The sequence below is a fragment of the Schistocerca serialis genome, unplaced genomic scaffold (assembly GCF_023864345.2).
Source record: "Schistocerca serialis cubense isolate TAMUIC-IGC-003099 unplaced genomic scaffold, iqSchSeri2.2 HiC_scaffold_863, whole genome shotgun sequence".
NCBI classification, from domain to species: Eukaryota; Metazoa; Arthropoda; class Insecta; order Orthoptera; family Acrididae; genus Schistocerca; species Schistocerca serialis.
The window spans coordinates 1,105,386-1,122,910 of NW_026048478.1; the positions used below are offsets into that span (position 1 = coordinate 1,105,386).

General features: G+C 40.3%; 1 protein-coding gene across 1 annotated transcript in view; it reads left to right on the forward strand.

Annotated features, from left to right (window-relative positions):
• The window catches only part of LOC126452441 (methyl farnesoate epoxidase-like), a 159,424-nt gene that overhangs the window by 122,158 nt on the left and 19,741 nt on the right, over nt 1-17,525 (forward strand). The window lies entirely within an intron of this gene.

The following is a 17,525-nucleotide window of genomic DNA, read 5'->3' on the forward strand; positions in this document are numbered from 1 at the left end:
ACCATGGGGGATCAGTACCATCACTTATTAATTTATGTGGTATATATGTCTCTATTGCTGTCGATTCTATCTCTTTGAAAACGTTCCACAACTTTTCTACACTTACATGATCAAATCGGAAGGAGTGAAGATTGTCCCTTAAAAAGGCGTTAAGAGCATTTTTATCAGTTTTTTTGAATAGATGTACTTCGCGTTTCTTCTTGATTGCAGTAGGTGTTATGGTATTCGGCCTAGCAGCAACTGCCCTGTGGTCGCTAATCCTGTATTCGTCACAATACTCACTATTTGTCCAGGATTATTTGTTGCTAAAAGGTCAAGTATGCTTTCGCAACCATTTACGCTTCGAGTGGGCTCATGAACTAATTGTTCAAAATAATTTTCTGAAAAAGCATTCAGTACAATTTCGATGACGTTTTATGCCTGCCGCCGGCTTTGAACGCATAATTTTTCCAGCATGTCGACGGTAGACTGAAGTCACCACTTCCGCAGCTCGTGGTCGTGCGGTAGCGTTCTCGCTTCCCGCGCCCGGGTTCCCGAGTTCGATTCCCGGCGGGGTCAGGGATTTTCCCTCCCTCGCGATGACTGGGTGTTGTGTGATGTCCTTAGGTTAGTTAGGTTTAAGTAGTTCATAGTTCTAGGGGACTGATGACCATAGATGTTAAGTCCCATAGTGGTGAGAGCCATTTGAACCATTTTTTTTAGTCATCACCGACTATAATTGTATGAGCAGGGTACTTATATGAAATGAGACTCAAGTTTTCTTTGAACTGTTCAGTAATTATGTCTGATGAGTCGGGGGGTCGGTAAAACGGATCCAATTATAGTTTATTCCGATTGTCAGGTATAACCTCTACCCATACTATTTCACACGAACTATCTACTTCAATTTCGCTACGAGGCAAACTGCGTCTCACAGCAATAAATACTCCACCAGCAACTGTATTTAATCTATCCTTTCTGAACACTGTCAGATCGTTTGAAAAAATTTCGGCTGAACTTATTTCCGGCTTTAGCCAGCTCTCTGTACCTACGACTATTTGAGCTTCAGTGCTTTCTATTAGGGATTGGAGCTCTGGTTCTTTCCCAATACAGCTACGACAATTTACAACTACAATACCGTTCGTTTCTACAACTACCTTACTGTGTTTTACCTGCCCACTTTTAGACGGACTTCCCTTCTGTGGTTCCCTGAGACCCTCTAACCTAAAAAAAACCGCTTCGGGTGTACTCCAGGGAAGTGTGTTGTGACCCTTCCTGTTAATGTTGAATACCAATAGCTTTGTATACGACGTTAACATTAACATCAGACTTTTTATGGATGGTGTGGTAATCTGTAATGAAGTAATGTCTGAAAAAAGCTGCTCATGTATTCTGTCGCACTTCACAACATGACATCAACGTATCACAACTGGAATCGGTGAAAGTAGTAAATCTACAGAGGTTTTGGACCATGATTTATGAGTTCCAGTTCTACGCCTGCCCATAGTACCGTGATTTTTTCCTCTGGGGACACTTGAAGAGCAAGACCTGTGAAACAGATCCACACCCAATACAGAAACCGATAGACAATGTCAACTATGAAGTTGCTAGCATCAGTATCCGAACTTGACGAAGGGTGTATCGGAACAGGTGATAATCACTTGGTGCTAGGTCTGGGCTGTATGGTGGATGTTCAAAAACTTCCCATTTAAACTTTTTGAGGAGGTCTTCTGTGATGTTGGCACTGTGTGGTCGGGCGTTCTCATGGATCAAAACAACGCCAGACGAAATCATTCCTCTGCGTTTGTTTTGAATGGCTCTGCAGAGACGACGTAAAGTTTCAGAATAAGCTTAGACGTGCACAGCTGTGTACTGAAGTTGCAGGGGGACGCTCTCAACATCTCCTCACGTAAAAGTAGCCCGTCTCCCTTTTAAATGCGAATGCAATATTTTGAGTTCTGAAATAAACAGCTACGACAATGGACAGTTTTATGGAATAATCGATAGTTAGCATTCTTCTGTCAGCATTTCAGTCTATTTCTTCGGTGAAGTTAGATGTCCCTCTTTACAGTCTGCAAAATGACTTTCTCGACAGAAGAAAGAATTGAAATTATATATATACGAGGGCTGTTTTTTTCAACCTTCGATTGGCTGTAAATAAAAGAAAAATGTACAGAAAATAATAAATTTACTGTCAAAAGTGCAGTAAAGTCTTAAATTATTTTTCTACATAATCGCCAAAACGATTGAGGCACTTGTCATACCGTGACAAAGGCTTTTCGATGCCTTCCTCGAAGATTGTTGCCGCCAGTGAGGACAGGTAAGTCTTGACGGCGTCCTGAAGTTCTTTGTTAGTAGCGAAGTGTTGCCCACCTAACCATGACTTCAGTTCTCGGAACAGGTGATAATCACTTGGTGCTAGCTCTGGGCTGTATGGTGGATGTTCAAAAACTTCCCATTTAAACTTTTTGAGGAGGTCTTTTGTGATGTTGGCACTGTGTGGTCGGGCGTTGTCATGGATCAAAACAACGCCAGACGAAAGCATTCCTCTGCGTTTGTTTTGAATGGCTCTGCGGAGACGACGTAAAGTTTCAGAATAAACTTCCTTGGTTATCGTCGTAGCTTGCTCCATAAAGTCCACCAGCAGCACTCCTTTATGGTCCCAAAACACAGTGGCCATTGTTTTTATTTTCGTCAGTGTGAATGTTTAAACTTTTTGGGCTTGCTTCGGGAAGCTGTGTGCATCCACTGCTTTGATTGTTCCTTTGTTCCAGGATTGTCATAGAGGACCCACGTTTCATCACCAGTAACAATCGACTTCAAAAAAACGTTTCCCTCATTGGCATAACGTGTGAGGAACGATAATGCTGACGCCATCCTTTGCGTTTTGTGGTCGGTACTCAGCATTTTTGGGATTCAACGTGCACACAATTTCCGATAACCTAGGTCTTGAGTCACAACTGTGTACAAAGCAGATCTTGAAATGTCTGGAAATTCATCAGACAGTTCGCTAATTGTACACCTTCGTTTGCATTTCACCTCCTGATCAACATGCTCAATGAGGCCTAAAGTGGCGACAGACTTGCGACCTTGTCCACCTTCATCATGGACGTCTGTTCGTCCCTCTTTAAATTTTCGACACCATTCCCGAACACTACCATCACTCCACTCGTAACGTTGCTACCATACACGTTGCTCATTCTGCGATGGATTTCCGCAGCACTACATCCTTCTGCTTGCAGGGAACGGACAACACTTCGTAACTCACATTTGGCGGGAGCATCGAGCGTAGTGGCCATGTTTACAAGGACGTAGCTCGGCTACAACTGACAAACTGCAGCTGAAAATGGCAGAGCTTGTGGTGGGGGAGCTGCGCAATCGCATGACGCACAGATCCGGCCCCTCCTTACCTCTTACTTGCGTAGATGGACGATCGGAGGTTGAAAAAAAAACAGCCCTCGTATATATATACGAGGAACAGAAATCGGTAGGTATGATGAACTTCCACAGACAAACAACTGATTACAGTTTCACACAAACTGGGGAGTTATTCAAGAGAAGGAACTTTACAAACAGAGCAACTCAGCAATGTGTTGGCCCACCTCTGGCTCTTATGCAAGCAGTTGTTCGGCTTGGCATGGATTGACAGAGTTGTTGGCTGTCCTGTTGAGGGATATCGTGCCGAATTTTGTCAAACTGGTGCTTTAGATTGTCAAAATCTCGAGCTGGTTTGAGATACATGGCCATAATGCTCCAAACGTTCTCAGTTGGGCAGAGGTCCGACGACCTTATTGGTCAAGATAGGATTTGGAAGAGCTAAGACAAGCAATACAAACCCTCGCCTCATCCAGTGGACCTTATCCTGCTGAAATATAAGCCCAGGATGGCTTGCCATGAAAGACAACCAAAATTAACAGAATATCGTCGACGTGTCACTGTGCCACGGATGACAACCGAAGGGGTTCTGCTATGAAATGAACTGGCAGGGCAGACCATCGCTTCTGGCTGTCATGCAGTATGGTCGGCGACAGTCAGGTAGGTATCCTACCATTGTACAGGGCGCCAACAGACACAGCTTCAGCCAGGAATCTCAGTGACTGGAGAAGATTTGTCTTTGGTGATGAGAACTGAACCTCAGTGACCAGTGAAGAGATACTACAAGTATCAAAAAAAGTTTTGCATCACCCTGGTTCCCAGAACTCCTGAAGGTAGACACTAACTGTGGATATTGTGTCACAGACACCGTCCCTTTGACTGTTCAGAAATGTCACTAATCCCTCTCAAAGAAAAACAACCAAGCATGAGAAGCACCTATTAAATGGAGGGGGTCCGACAACCGATCAGTTCCAGTTATGCCACCAGGAAGGAGGTACACGGCTCGTCTGTAGTTCAACCATACCTAGACGGTGAAAACCGCGATTCAGTCGCGTACGCATTGCTGCTTTGTGCTAGGAAGGGCTCTCAACAAGGGAAGTGTTCAGGAGTCTCGGAGTGAACCAGAGAAATGTTGATCGGGCATAGAGGAGGTACAGAGAGACAGGAACTGTCGATGACATGCATCGCTCAGGCCGTCCAAGGGCTGTTACTGAGGTGGAAGACCGCTACCTACTAATTGTGGCTCGGATTAACCCTGACAGCAACGCCACCATGTTGAATAATGCTTTTCCTGCAGCCACAGAACGTCGTGTTACGACTCACTGTGCGCAGTAGGCTGCACGATGCGCAACTTCACTCCGAACGTCCATGGCGAGGTCCATCTTTGCAACCACGACACCATGCAGCGCGGTACAGATGGGCCCAGCAGCGTGCCGAAAGGACCGCTCAGGACTGGCATCACGATCTCTTCACCAATGAGTGTCGCATATGGCTTCAACCAGAAAATCGTTGGAGACGTGTTCGGAGGCAACCCAGTCAGGCTGAACGCCCTTAAACACACCATCCAGTGAGTGCAGCAAGGTTCCCTGACGTTTTGGGGTGGCATTATGTTGGGCCAACGTACGCCGCTGGTGGTCATGGAAGGCGCCGTAACGGCTGTACGACACGTGAATGCCATCCTCCGAGCAACAATGCAACCACATCGGCAGCACATTGGCGAATCATTCGTCTTCATGGACGACAATTCGCCCTCCCATCGTGCACATCTTGTGAATGACTTCCTTCTGGATAACAACATCGCTCGACTAGAGTGGCCAGCATGTTCTCCAGACATGAACGCTATCGTACATGCCTGGTATAGATTGCAAAGGGCTGTTTATGGATGACGTGACCCACCAACCACTCTTAGGGATCTATGCCGAATCGCCATTGAGGTGTGGGACAGTCTGGACCAACAGTGCCTTGATGGACTTGTGGATAGTATGCCTTGACGAATACAGGCATGCATTAATACAAGAGAACATGCCACTGGGTATTAGAGGTACTGGTATGTACAGTAATCCGCACCAACATCTGAAGGTCTCGCTGTATGGTGGTAAAACATACAATGTGTGGTAATCCACTTCAAGAGTCCCGCAGTTCTAATAACCATGTAATAGCAGTTTGACGCAACACGACCACAAATTTTTGCCAATATAAATAGCAGTGGAAGTGCATACTACCATAGATTACTGCCTGCATCTCCTTCTCATTTGTAGAATAACGTTGCTCTACTTTGTTCAAGTGTCTGGATGTACATGCTACAGGAAGCTCTTTGACAGTATTCTCTCCCAGGACAACCTCCAGAGCCAAATTGCTTGCATCACAAAACAGAATAAATCCTTTTTCAAAGTCGGGGAATATTAGAACTGGGTCCAATATCATTCCACACATTAAAGTACTGGCATTCAGTAGACCATTCAAATTTGCACCTCTCTATAGTAAACAGTCGAAAGATCTCACAGTTTCAGCAAAGTCGTTTATGCATCGATGATAATTATTAAAGAGGCTGATGAAACTCGACAACTTTTTAACTATCTTCTGTGGCGAAAAATTCTTCATCTGCATGTACATAGATATTCCGCACTCCACTGCACACTGCGTGGCAGAGTGTATCCTGTACCACTACTAGTCATTTCCTTTCCTGAACTGCTGAGACCAAGGGTGGAATTGTTTTCGTACCTTCCTTGCTAGTTATAAGCCCATGATAATTTAACTCTGTTGCTGCAAAATTATATTTATCGATACTTAGCGTTAGTTGAGCTGTTCTCAGTCTTTTAAATACCTCCTCCAACCACTGTTCATGCTCTCCCACGTCCTTTGAAAACACTATTATGTCACCCAGATAGATCAGACTTCGGTCTGATGATATCCACTCTTTGAATCTATTGTGGCGAAATAGTTACACTGACCCAACCAAGTTATCGAGAGTCCCTGTTTGGTATTTGATATGCATTGATTATCTTTCATGTGTTGAGGTATCAGCAGTCACAGTTAAATCTTTGTCTTTTGGGGTCATCTGGTGACTTTTTCAAGACTAAAATTACGGCTGCCCTCAGGGACTACCACTATACTCAATAATACCATGAGCTAGCTGCTGGTCGATAAATCATCTATTACTGGTTGCATACACTTTGGAACTTGATATAGGTTCTTGCGCAGTGGAACATTATTCCACGATGGTATTCTCTGTTGCGTGAGTGCCGTTGCTGCTAACAGACCACTCGGATCAAACACATCCATGAACTGCAGTAATGAACCTTCCTTTGCTTCTCTATCATCCCCCTGTAAGCGTTTCACTTTCTCGGCTAATGCAGATGGTTTACTTGCGGCAGAGGTCCTCACTTGACCTATCTATGTCATCTTTCTTCAAAACATCTAAATTAGCAGTTAGTAAACCCTTTGCAGACTCACTTCGTCCATGCCAAATTTATCAAGACTGATTGGAATCATAAAACCTCCGTCTACGTCACTGATGTGTTCTATACTTCTGCCTAGAAAATAGTGTGACTTACCTAATTATTCATTATTTTCCAAAGGTTCTTCAACATAAACAATAAATCCTTAGGTAGGTCCATACCTAAGCTCACCCAGATCAACTTCCCTGTACCTTCCAGTATCGTAGTCCAACGAATTGATGTTTAGAATCTGTGTCCTTCTTGATCAGTGGACCTTGCGACAGTGTAACACTTGCAGCTATTGCCCCTAGAGGAAAAAAATGTCCCATCAAGTTGAGTTCTTCGCTTCAAAATGTCAAAATTTGCGTGAGGTCTAACAAGAAAGTAGAGTCTCAGGGCCGCACACTACCCCTCGCCAACACCAAACAGTAATCTACAAGCTCTCGAAAAGGCTTTTTCCCATGTTAAAACTGTACAGCGTTGTTCCCAATCATTTCAGGTGATTATCACCTACTTCACGTAATCGATACTGTGGTGACCACAGTGTCTTTAAGGCCAAGAGATCTAGACTGCCTACTGACACTTGAGCCCCTATGTCCAACAGAAATCAACGTTCTGTACCGTTTACTTTGCCTAGGAATCAACGCTCTGTCTCTGCATACGTTTCTGCAATCTCGTGCTCAATTGGGACTGCCGTCCGACGAATGAGGCACTCCATTCCCGTTTAACGACCGATTATTAGGACGCTGCTTATCCCGTGCTTTCTTCTGACAATCACGAGCTTTCTGACCCTCCTCCCCACATTCATTACATTGAGGCTGACGACATTGTTTCCTGATGCGGCCCGTGCGCCCTTATTTAAAACACTTCGCTTCAGAAGAAAACGCACCACGATCACTCTCTCCTCCTCTAATTGTGTAGCAATCCTAATGGCAGCAAATAAGACACTTGGGTTCTCCCTTCTCACCGGCCTTGACATATCAACAAGAATACCTCTTAGAAACACGCTATCATTCTATCGTCTTCTGTGTTCTGCGTTAGTTCATACGTTTGCAAGTTCACTTTCCTAATCCTGTCAGAGAATGATTCCACTGATTTGCCGTGCTTCTTCGATAGTCCGTTGGGCTTTTCCCTAAAGAAAGTCGCGCTGTTCTGTTTCCGATAGCGCTGTGTTACACCGTTAGCCAGTTCATCACATGTTTGGGCCTTACTGAGGGTCTCGTGCTACATTACGTACGCCACTGCGTCATCCAGGAACCTTAATTTGGCCATGTTCGATTATGTTTCTTCCGACGATTTTTCCAATTTTGTAGCAGTTTTTACATTACCAATAAAGACAGATACATACTCGTTTGCCTACCTCTGTATCGATGGAATCGGTAGATACACTCAACCGGTTTTTATTTGCTCCTGAATCGAGGAGTCATTGGCTCCCAACGGCTACCCATTGCTCTTTTCGCCTATGCAATGCTTCATTATGTTGCCCTGTTGCGTTGTAATTTGTAAGAACGCGGATATCTGTCCACTCAAAGCTTCTACCGTTTCATTCAGTGTTGCTTCTCGTGTTTCTGACACTTGTGTAAACCCCATCCGCCGTTCTACTTGAAAACAAGGATACTGCACACACTACAGGCTAAAACAAAACAAAAAGGAATTAAACTACACTAGATCTCTACACCACATCCTAGCCAAACGGGATTTTGTGCATGTAGACCACAAACGTTGACATCAGTTGCACACTGACTTTTGCTGCGATGGGTCCTCTGCTCTGCAGGCGACCACGGTGACAGTGCATACACTACTTGTAAACTTGCTCGTGTCACTGCGATGAAACAGGAAGGTGGCTGTGCATGTGGTACAAATTTCTGCCTCGGATAGCTGTCCGCTGGTAGCTGGTGTTGTTGCGTCGAGATCCACAAGAAACTCAGCATAGGAGGTAGGAGGTGTGGACAGGAGATCGGCACGACTGTGACACCAAGTCCCGTGAAGGACTTAATACAAACAGAAAGCACAGCCTGGTCTCGAACCAATGGCTGCGGATCGTGGAGCCTACTCGTCTTGCTGTCTGGCATTGTTCTATTGTCATAGTGGCACTGCTGGTTTCTGGCAATAACGAGCGATCCCTGCCTTAAGATCAAGACTAATTTAAATGCTTCTGCCAATTTGTTTTGTTAAAACCCAGCACTTAGTCATGTTTCCAAAACAGGAGATGTGACCTCATGTGGTGACACCACTTCACTTGCTTACACCGTTATAATGGTGCAATGCCATTTACCACTAAGCTCTCGTATCCTCTCTGTGCAGTCCACTGACACATCTGTTACTGTAACACACATGGCGCCACATTTTCAGCAAATGACCCACAACTGTTGAAGCAGTGCACCATGATGCTTACATTCTACTTTTTCATACTATTTGTTTAAGATTAACAATTTTCTGACCAAATACTGAGTTGTGGCGGTACACTGCTACACTGCCCTCCCATTCTGAGAAGACCCTGTCCTCTGGGTCTTATCCCAGCCCAAGAACTCTACTGTAATTACATCCACTCGTAATCCATAAAACTAGTGCCTAAAACTAAACTGGATACGCTTAACCACTATGCAAATTAGTGTGCTCATCCATGACTTCATAAATTTCCCTTTCATTCGTTGTTTGCGGCATCCAGTCTATGGGATTTGGAATTAGGTTGGAGTCACCTTTCTGCATGGCCTGTCATTTCAAATACGTGAGAACTAGGCACATCTAAATCGGAGTCACCACAGCACTAGAAAGTGCCGTGCTCAAAGTCGCGATTTCTTGACATTTACCATCCTGGTACTGTTTTGCGTGCTGCAACAATTGTTCTGGAGTGATGTGACCCTCCTGAGCTGCCAACATTCAGCTTAGTGAATGGTCAAGGTTAAGTTCCCTGGTGCTGTTAAGGTAGGTGAGGTTTTTTTTGGACAATATCTCTATAGGTTCACATGGCCAGTATACCTGTATAGTCAGGGTGATTTGTGCTCCATTAAAAGCAAAGACTGGTTTTTCACATCTCTTAATCACAATGACATCACATCCCGAGAACTATGTGTTGTACAATGATATAATATTGATCATACATTCACTGACATAGGTGGATACTGTCCGAAAAATGTTTTGTGAAAAGAGTTAGTAGTAAGGAAGTAATAAACTAAAGCGTCATGGCTTATATGGTAGTTTTACGTCATGAACAGCGAAAATGTTGTACACAATAAACGTTTTCCCTTTCATCATCTGGTGAGAGGTGTCAGCTAGAAAAAGAAATGGAAGGTTTCAACTTTTATATAAAATTTTTGCAAATGCATAAGTGCTTTCTTTCTCTAATACTCAATGAATATAGTCTGGATACTGGTATGCAGTGAAATACATTGTCCCAAGACATCTATACAGTTTCAAATTGTAATACTTGACTCACTGCATCAAACCTTTAACACAAGATTATATATCTTACTGAACCAATTATTACAGCATTGTAAATTTTTAAATTAGTCAGTAATTTTATGACACACAGAAACTCAAATCTCTGTTACCCTTGACACTATTTTGTATGCAACCTGTAAATGGGAGCAGTAATGTTATAACCATTCATGTCTACCTAGAAATGGCGTAGCCCCACTACTCTGTATCAGTGAGTTTTCACATATCTTAATCACAATGACATCACATGCCAAGAACTACATGTTGTACAATGATATATTATTGATTATACATTCACTGACATAGGTGGATTCTGTCCGAAAAATGTTTTGTGAAAAGAGTTAGTAGTAAGGAAGTAATAAACTAAAACGTCATGCCACTATCAGTGGAAAGTCATGGTCTCTTCTCCCTCTCCCTATCATCAACCAATCATAGCACAGTATTAAAAATGAAATAACAAACCAAAAATCCAACATGGAGGAAAGAGCCCAATTTTATTGGTGGGAAATTATAAACTGTCTCCAGTTCACCTCTATTCTCCCATTGTAACCAATCATAACGTAGTATTGAAATGAACAAAGTCCAGGATGATAGAAATAAACCAATCGTTCTTTATACCACAGCTCCTCCTCTTTGGAACCAATAAGAGCATATTATTAAAATATGTATAAAATGGCGTCCAGTTATATTATTTCCAAAAGACATTTTAAGCCATATCCATTCCCCTTCCCCTCTTCCGTAACACCAACGAATCCACAAAATTTCTACTATGTCTCTTGAGCTTTACACCCCTCCCCCACCTATTTGCAACCAATCAGAGCATAGCATTAAAAATTGTGTCAGATATGCAGTAAAAAAATCGTGTAAACAAATGTTCTTGAAAGTCAAAAATATTCATCATTTCTGGGATAAAAATCAAGCAACATTATTTCGATACAGAGCAATTGTTTACTTTCTATGGTACTTCCCTACTACCTATCTCCAACCAGTCAGACTGTAGTGTTAAAATGGAATGTGAAAAAGGCGTCAAGTTCCATTAATTCGCTATAAAAGCAAATATACTTATGTACACATACACAACTCTGTTTTTAATCAGCATTGTATTAAAATGATGCTTCACATTGGAATAAATCATCATTAAAACGAAAGATCCAGTTACACTGAAGTCCCATCTGCACTGTGCTTAAAAGTATCCAAATGATCTGAATTATTTGCCAAAAATGTGTCACACACTTCGTTTTGCTTTCCTGCATTTAGAGCAATTACAACACAGCCCCATCTGAGGTGTGCTCAGAAGCATCAAAATGACCTCAACTATTTGTAAGAGAAATACCTCACACACTACCCTTCTCCTCCTCCAAACAGTATTTTAGATACGATTAAAATGAAAGGTTCAGTTACAGTTTATCCTCATCCAGGATGTGCTCAAAAATATTCAAAATAATTACCAAAAAATACATCAAAGTATCTGAATTGCATAAAATAACGAGCTGTGTTTGCATTACTGACTTCAAAAAATCTTTAACGGACTAGCTTACAAACCGTATCACTAAATTTCGTTCACATCTATATATCATTCACTATGAAATATTGCTAGGAGTACACAACAAATTCTCCATAAATAATTAAAAACCAATGTTTGCTTATTCAATGTAATTAACCAATTAGTAATATGTAGTTTAAAAACCAACGTTTGTTAATTGAATGTAATTAACAAATTAGTACTACTTAGTTTGTGAGGAAGAGTGTTACTTTAAATTCCATTCCCCAAATCCTGAGAACTCGAAATAAAACAGCTAATTTATGTTTCCATTACTTACTGTCACTAACAGATGGCTGCACTGGTAAAACATTTAAACTTGGATCTGAGGACCACAAGTTGCTTACTGTCACTGACAAATGACAGCACAGCTGAAAACACTACATAAACTATCCTTGCACCACACAACAGAGTCTCAAATTAATTTCTTTTTTTACATTTATGATGCTTGTCAGGTGTTGCAACATTCCTTACAAGTCTAAATAGCGGAAAAAATACAACTGAAACACAAAAAAGTGCATCATTTATGTAAGATAACGTAACATTATTTTCCACATACACACATAGTTATCACAATAGTGCCTAGAACGGGGTTGTCAACTCTAAATTAAGTACTCCAATGCTATCTCCATACCCAAAGGGTACTTACAAAGAACGTGATCAACTAGCAGTTGACTTTCTAGAAGTTACACCCAAGTGGTCGATACCGAAAATTATCCTGACCATGTTTGTAACCTCAGAAAATACGTGGTAGCTAAAGTACTATCCTAATCACGGAAGTATACAAACAAATAGACAATCTGAGTGTAATTAATTAAGCCTACTTTTGATATAAGTCACAATACACCCTCAAATGAATTACACACATATCTAAATTGATCTCAAGCACCATTTTAGAAGGGATGAAGGTAATGTATCACTGTGAAAACACACAATCGATGACAATTACTGCTTTTATTGCAAATGATGCAGGCCTATTAGAGGTTATATGTGCACTAAAAATTCTTGCTGCAGTTTGCAATATTTACCAATCAGAACTATGGTGTCACAGCCCTCTAAAAGGCTTATAGAGTGTATTTCCTATAATCAACTATTAAATAACACCATCATCTACTAAAATTACACCACACACAAAACAAGGTTTAATTATTTCGTATCGTCATAACACTATGCATTCTTACACACATACAATACAGCCAAATGACAAAAAAATGAGAAAACACCATATCAGGAATGAGGGATGGTAGAGGATATTCAATTTGAGGAAGGAAGAAGTTGTTTTATTGCGATATATCACTTAAAATTCAGAACGACATGCTTTACTTATACACAGTGATGAGACGAGCAAGGGTTGTAACAGAGTGTTGGCATATCTCTACAGACAATGTCAGAGTCGATATCTAGAAAAAAATAAAATTATCATCATTTACTGCGTTATAAATAAGATTTCAGACACTTGCTAGTAAATAAAAAATTTTCAAATTTAAATTTGCTGTATCATTTATTAAAATTAATAGAGTTGGCTTATGGCCACTAATGATAAAAACTGTTATCTATGCAGCACTCGTTTTTGATTAAGTTCAATAGGTGCATCACACTTGCAAATTCTGTGTTGGATAAGATTTGAAATGTATAAGATTTATACTTACCCTGTGAAACGGAGACAGGCAGGTGTTTGTGTAAAGTACATACTAAATAATTATCTACTGATCAGCAAGGATCGGAGATATTTTGTGTCCCTAAATGAAAACGATTTGCATATGTAAAAACGTAGTCATAAGTTAATTTGCTCTGAATCGGCAGTATTCTTAGATGGTAGAGTGCACAGCTGTGAGAAAGACTTATTTATGAATCATCCGCTAAGAGATGATTGCCCTAGAATTTTAACACATTTTTATCATCAATTTCTTAAATGATGTTCTGAGGGTATAATTTTCTCATTTAACTCCACCCTTGATGTCACATTTACATGTAAAAATTATAATACACCTGAGCTACCCTTTACACTCAAAAAGAATAATAGTGGATTAATCTTGAATGCTACACATTGTGATTTATCATGTGAACTATTTGATATGCCTAGTGTATTGCCAACTACATTTCATGCAACTGTACATTTGCCATTACTGAGAATTTTATCTGCTTATTACAATTATTGATACATGTTAACATATGGAGAGCATTCCTTATCAAGTTTTTCTGAAGACAATAATGTAATTAAGGATATCCGTGAAATGTAATTTCTTCCAATAATGAGTTAAACTTCATTGAAGCAGCAAATAGACTTAAGTCCTTTGATTCATCCAGTAATGTTAACACATACTTGATTGTCAGTACTGTGTTTTTTTGCTTTTATTAATTTGTATTTTGTCAACAGCATTTGTCTTGTATGAAATTGTCATCCTGAAAGCTTGCTTCTCAGTACCGAAAGTTACTGTGTCTGTACATAAAATACATGTTGCAATGTCTTCTGATGCCATGAATGGCGAAATAAATTCATAACGCCTAGGAGGTCGTTTTGAGTCACCTATGGTCGCTCTTTTTCTCTGGGGAGAGTGATGTAAGGGTCTACAGGTTTGCACGTAGCCGTACAGTATGTAACTAGCGCTCGACAGCCGACCTATCTTGGAATGCTGACAATTTGCTTGGTCAGTAGACGTGCGTCCGGATCCAGTGCGCCACAAGAGAGTAAGCCACTGGCCGCCATTCGCAGCACGCCATATAACTAGCGCGGCCTCGCGCGTGAATATGTCTCTTTTCTTAGCTCACCATGGAGCCTTTCGATACGACTGTAATTAGCCGGTGTTAGAATGTCAGACACAGTGATGACGGGTACATGTAGTGTGCGTGTTTTATAGTCAGTCTTTTGTTAATAATCTGTTTAAACTTACTTCTCGGTGTTCACGTATTCTGTACCTCAGGGACCCACTGCTTACGAATCCTGACAAATATTTCGTGTAATTATCATCTGGGGGTAACAATACAAGCAACCGTCTTATAATATGAAAATTATTTTGAATATCTTGTATTGTGATAGCGTACATCGCAGTTCACCTGAAACTTGTTTTTGTCATCCCTAACAAAAACTATTCAGAGCACATGTATTGCGAAACGAGTGAAGAAATCCAAGAGCTGTAAAAAGCATTCTACACAATTGATGTTTATGTACTTTACACGATAATCTTGCTGTTCACTTTGGGTGAATAAACACTTTGTTTACTTTGAATTCCCTGCCTCATAAGTTAATTCGTTCTTAGGTAAACAGGCTCTATTTAACACGATCATTCTGAATTTCACACAAAAATGCATTAGCTTCTTTATGATATGTAGGAGGCCATAAGATATATGTTAGAGAATAAAGGCAGCTGCCTATTTTGCTAGACTGTTAGAGAGAAAAGATTTCTGGTGACTGAGACTTTTCCTGGCCTGCCACACAAAAGTTCAACGGATTCCTCTAGGTAACAATGAAAGCAACAGGAAAATGAAAGAATTGATGGTAATAATAGAAGCACCATCATTTAAACAGAACTTATAATGTTGCACTGTGGAGATTTATTACTATACCACTTATGACAAATCTTTCAGAATCAACTTTATTTAAAGTAATTCTTTGCTATGGAATACTGTGTAAGGGGGGAGGGAGGAAAAGAAGTTCAGTCAGCTTAAAAATTTAAATCATAACACAGTTTTAAGGAAAACAAATCTTGGAAACTGCAATTATGTGTTACATGGTGAAACCAGTATAAGGCGTTAATTTACCATTTGCTAGCAACAGATATACAAGAAAATTTAAACAATGGTAGCAAAATTTAGTATTTTATTTCACACAACCAGACACAAAAGTATAGTTCAGCTATAGGTGACTTGACATCTGTGCCTGTGGGTGTCACCACATATGTATATAATTCTATTTTAAAAACAAGAACATAATCCTTAGTTTTTGAATATAATTATTTTTGTGTAGAAACTCCTTATCTGAGCATTGTGTAGCTTCTCACTGTGGAGTCTTACTCCGTAATGCAGTCTTGTTTTGAAATACTCACTAAGTACAGCTTTTCTCAAATGAGAAATGTGGCTATTGAGGGGATGGCCATGTGAAACATGTTCATTAAGCTGAAGAAAAACGTCCCACAAAGCTGAGATAACTAATTTTTCAAAGGGTTTTTCACATTAAAAACCGACATTTGTCTAGTACTTGCTGGCATATTTTGCCCAGAAAACATTATTGTTGAATATAATGGACAAGCTACCTTTGTTTTTTCTGTTCAAGATACATGAACTTGACATACTAGAACATAATGAAATTTTGCGAAAGTGGCACTTCATCATTTTGTTCCGTTTGCTAGCCAAATACGGAATGAAAGAAACTGGATGAAGTAAGCAAGCACATCATAGTTTTTACAATGTCAGTGCAATTAGCACTAGTAGCTCTTCAAATCTGAATGTTTCCAAAAATCTATGCCAAGCAGTTTCAAACTCCTGGACTTCTCTCGTGACTACTACTACATCAGTTTCTTGGGACTGACGCTTAGATACTGTTTTCTGAAGCAGTTTTGCACAATGATCAGGGCCGTTGTTTTAACGGTAATACCAATTTTGCCAAGTATTACTATCACTAAATCGTCTGAGAATCCTTGCTTGTTGATCTGCCAGCCACGACTCCTTACAGCAGTAAGAACACTTTCAGTTGATCTTGACTCACAGGTAAAGATGAATATCGGCTATTAATTATACCTACAAAACCGGTTCTTGTTTTTCAGTGCACTAGTAACGTTCCACCAGCAGCATCTTTTAATGTAAGTATTCAATTAATTGCTTGCTTTACGTATCAGTATCAGTGTAAATGGCAAAAGCCAAAAACCGGACTTATGGATATAAATGGATTTCATTTTGTGTAAAAACCTAACAAAATAGTTCAGACGTATTGTTGATGAATTTACCAGAAAAGTAATGCTGCCTGGCAAATGATATTTTGTCTTCTATCCCTGTGAAAGCGGTGAACTACAAGACAGCGCATCAAGAACAGATATTCATTGAAAAAGTGTAATTTTGTTGCTTATGAAAAGAACTGTCAAAATGTTTCATCTGCTCATTTGTGAAATCGATAACTATTGCATTAATATTAGGAATTTCAGTGAAATGAGATTGATTGTACTATTTATTACTTGTGTAAAAGCAATACGAGAATTCATTTTGTTGTTAAAGTCATTGCTTGATTTCAGATAATGAGAAAAACTGTAACTGTCATTTCCACTCAATATAGCACGTATTAATAAAAACTTGCCTATCTGTCCCTATTCACGTGACTTATTGTCGTTTTTTAGGATAATGACGTATTGCAAAGTCTGTGTCACTTATGGGTCATATTCTGTTACGCGGAGTGTTGCATTGTTTCAGCGACCTACAGTAGGCTATTGCTGAAAGAGGTGCTTGTTCTTCCGAATTTTTGATACAAAATGTAATGCATCATTCTGTCATTTCTGCATCCATGCGAAGATCGAAAGTAGGAACCATGTTTGATCATCTTCGATGAAGCAATATCGGTCAACAGAATCGAATATTGCAGACTGAGTATCATTATCTTTCGTTTCGGGCCATGACGAATATGCGTTTTGAGAGTAGTGTTATTCTTTTGATGTGTACAACTCAAACGAGAACGCAAACTAAGAGACGTAATCGTCCTGAAGTTTGAATCATTTCTGCTCTGGCATTTTTAAAACAACGTTTCAATACATTCTTTTATAAGAAGAATTTAT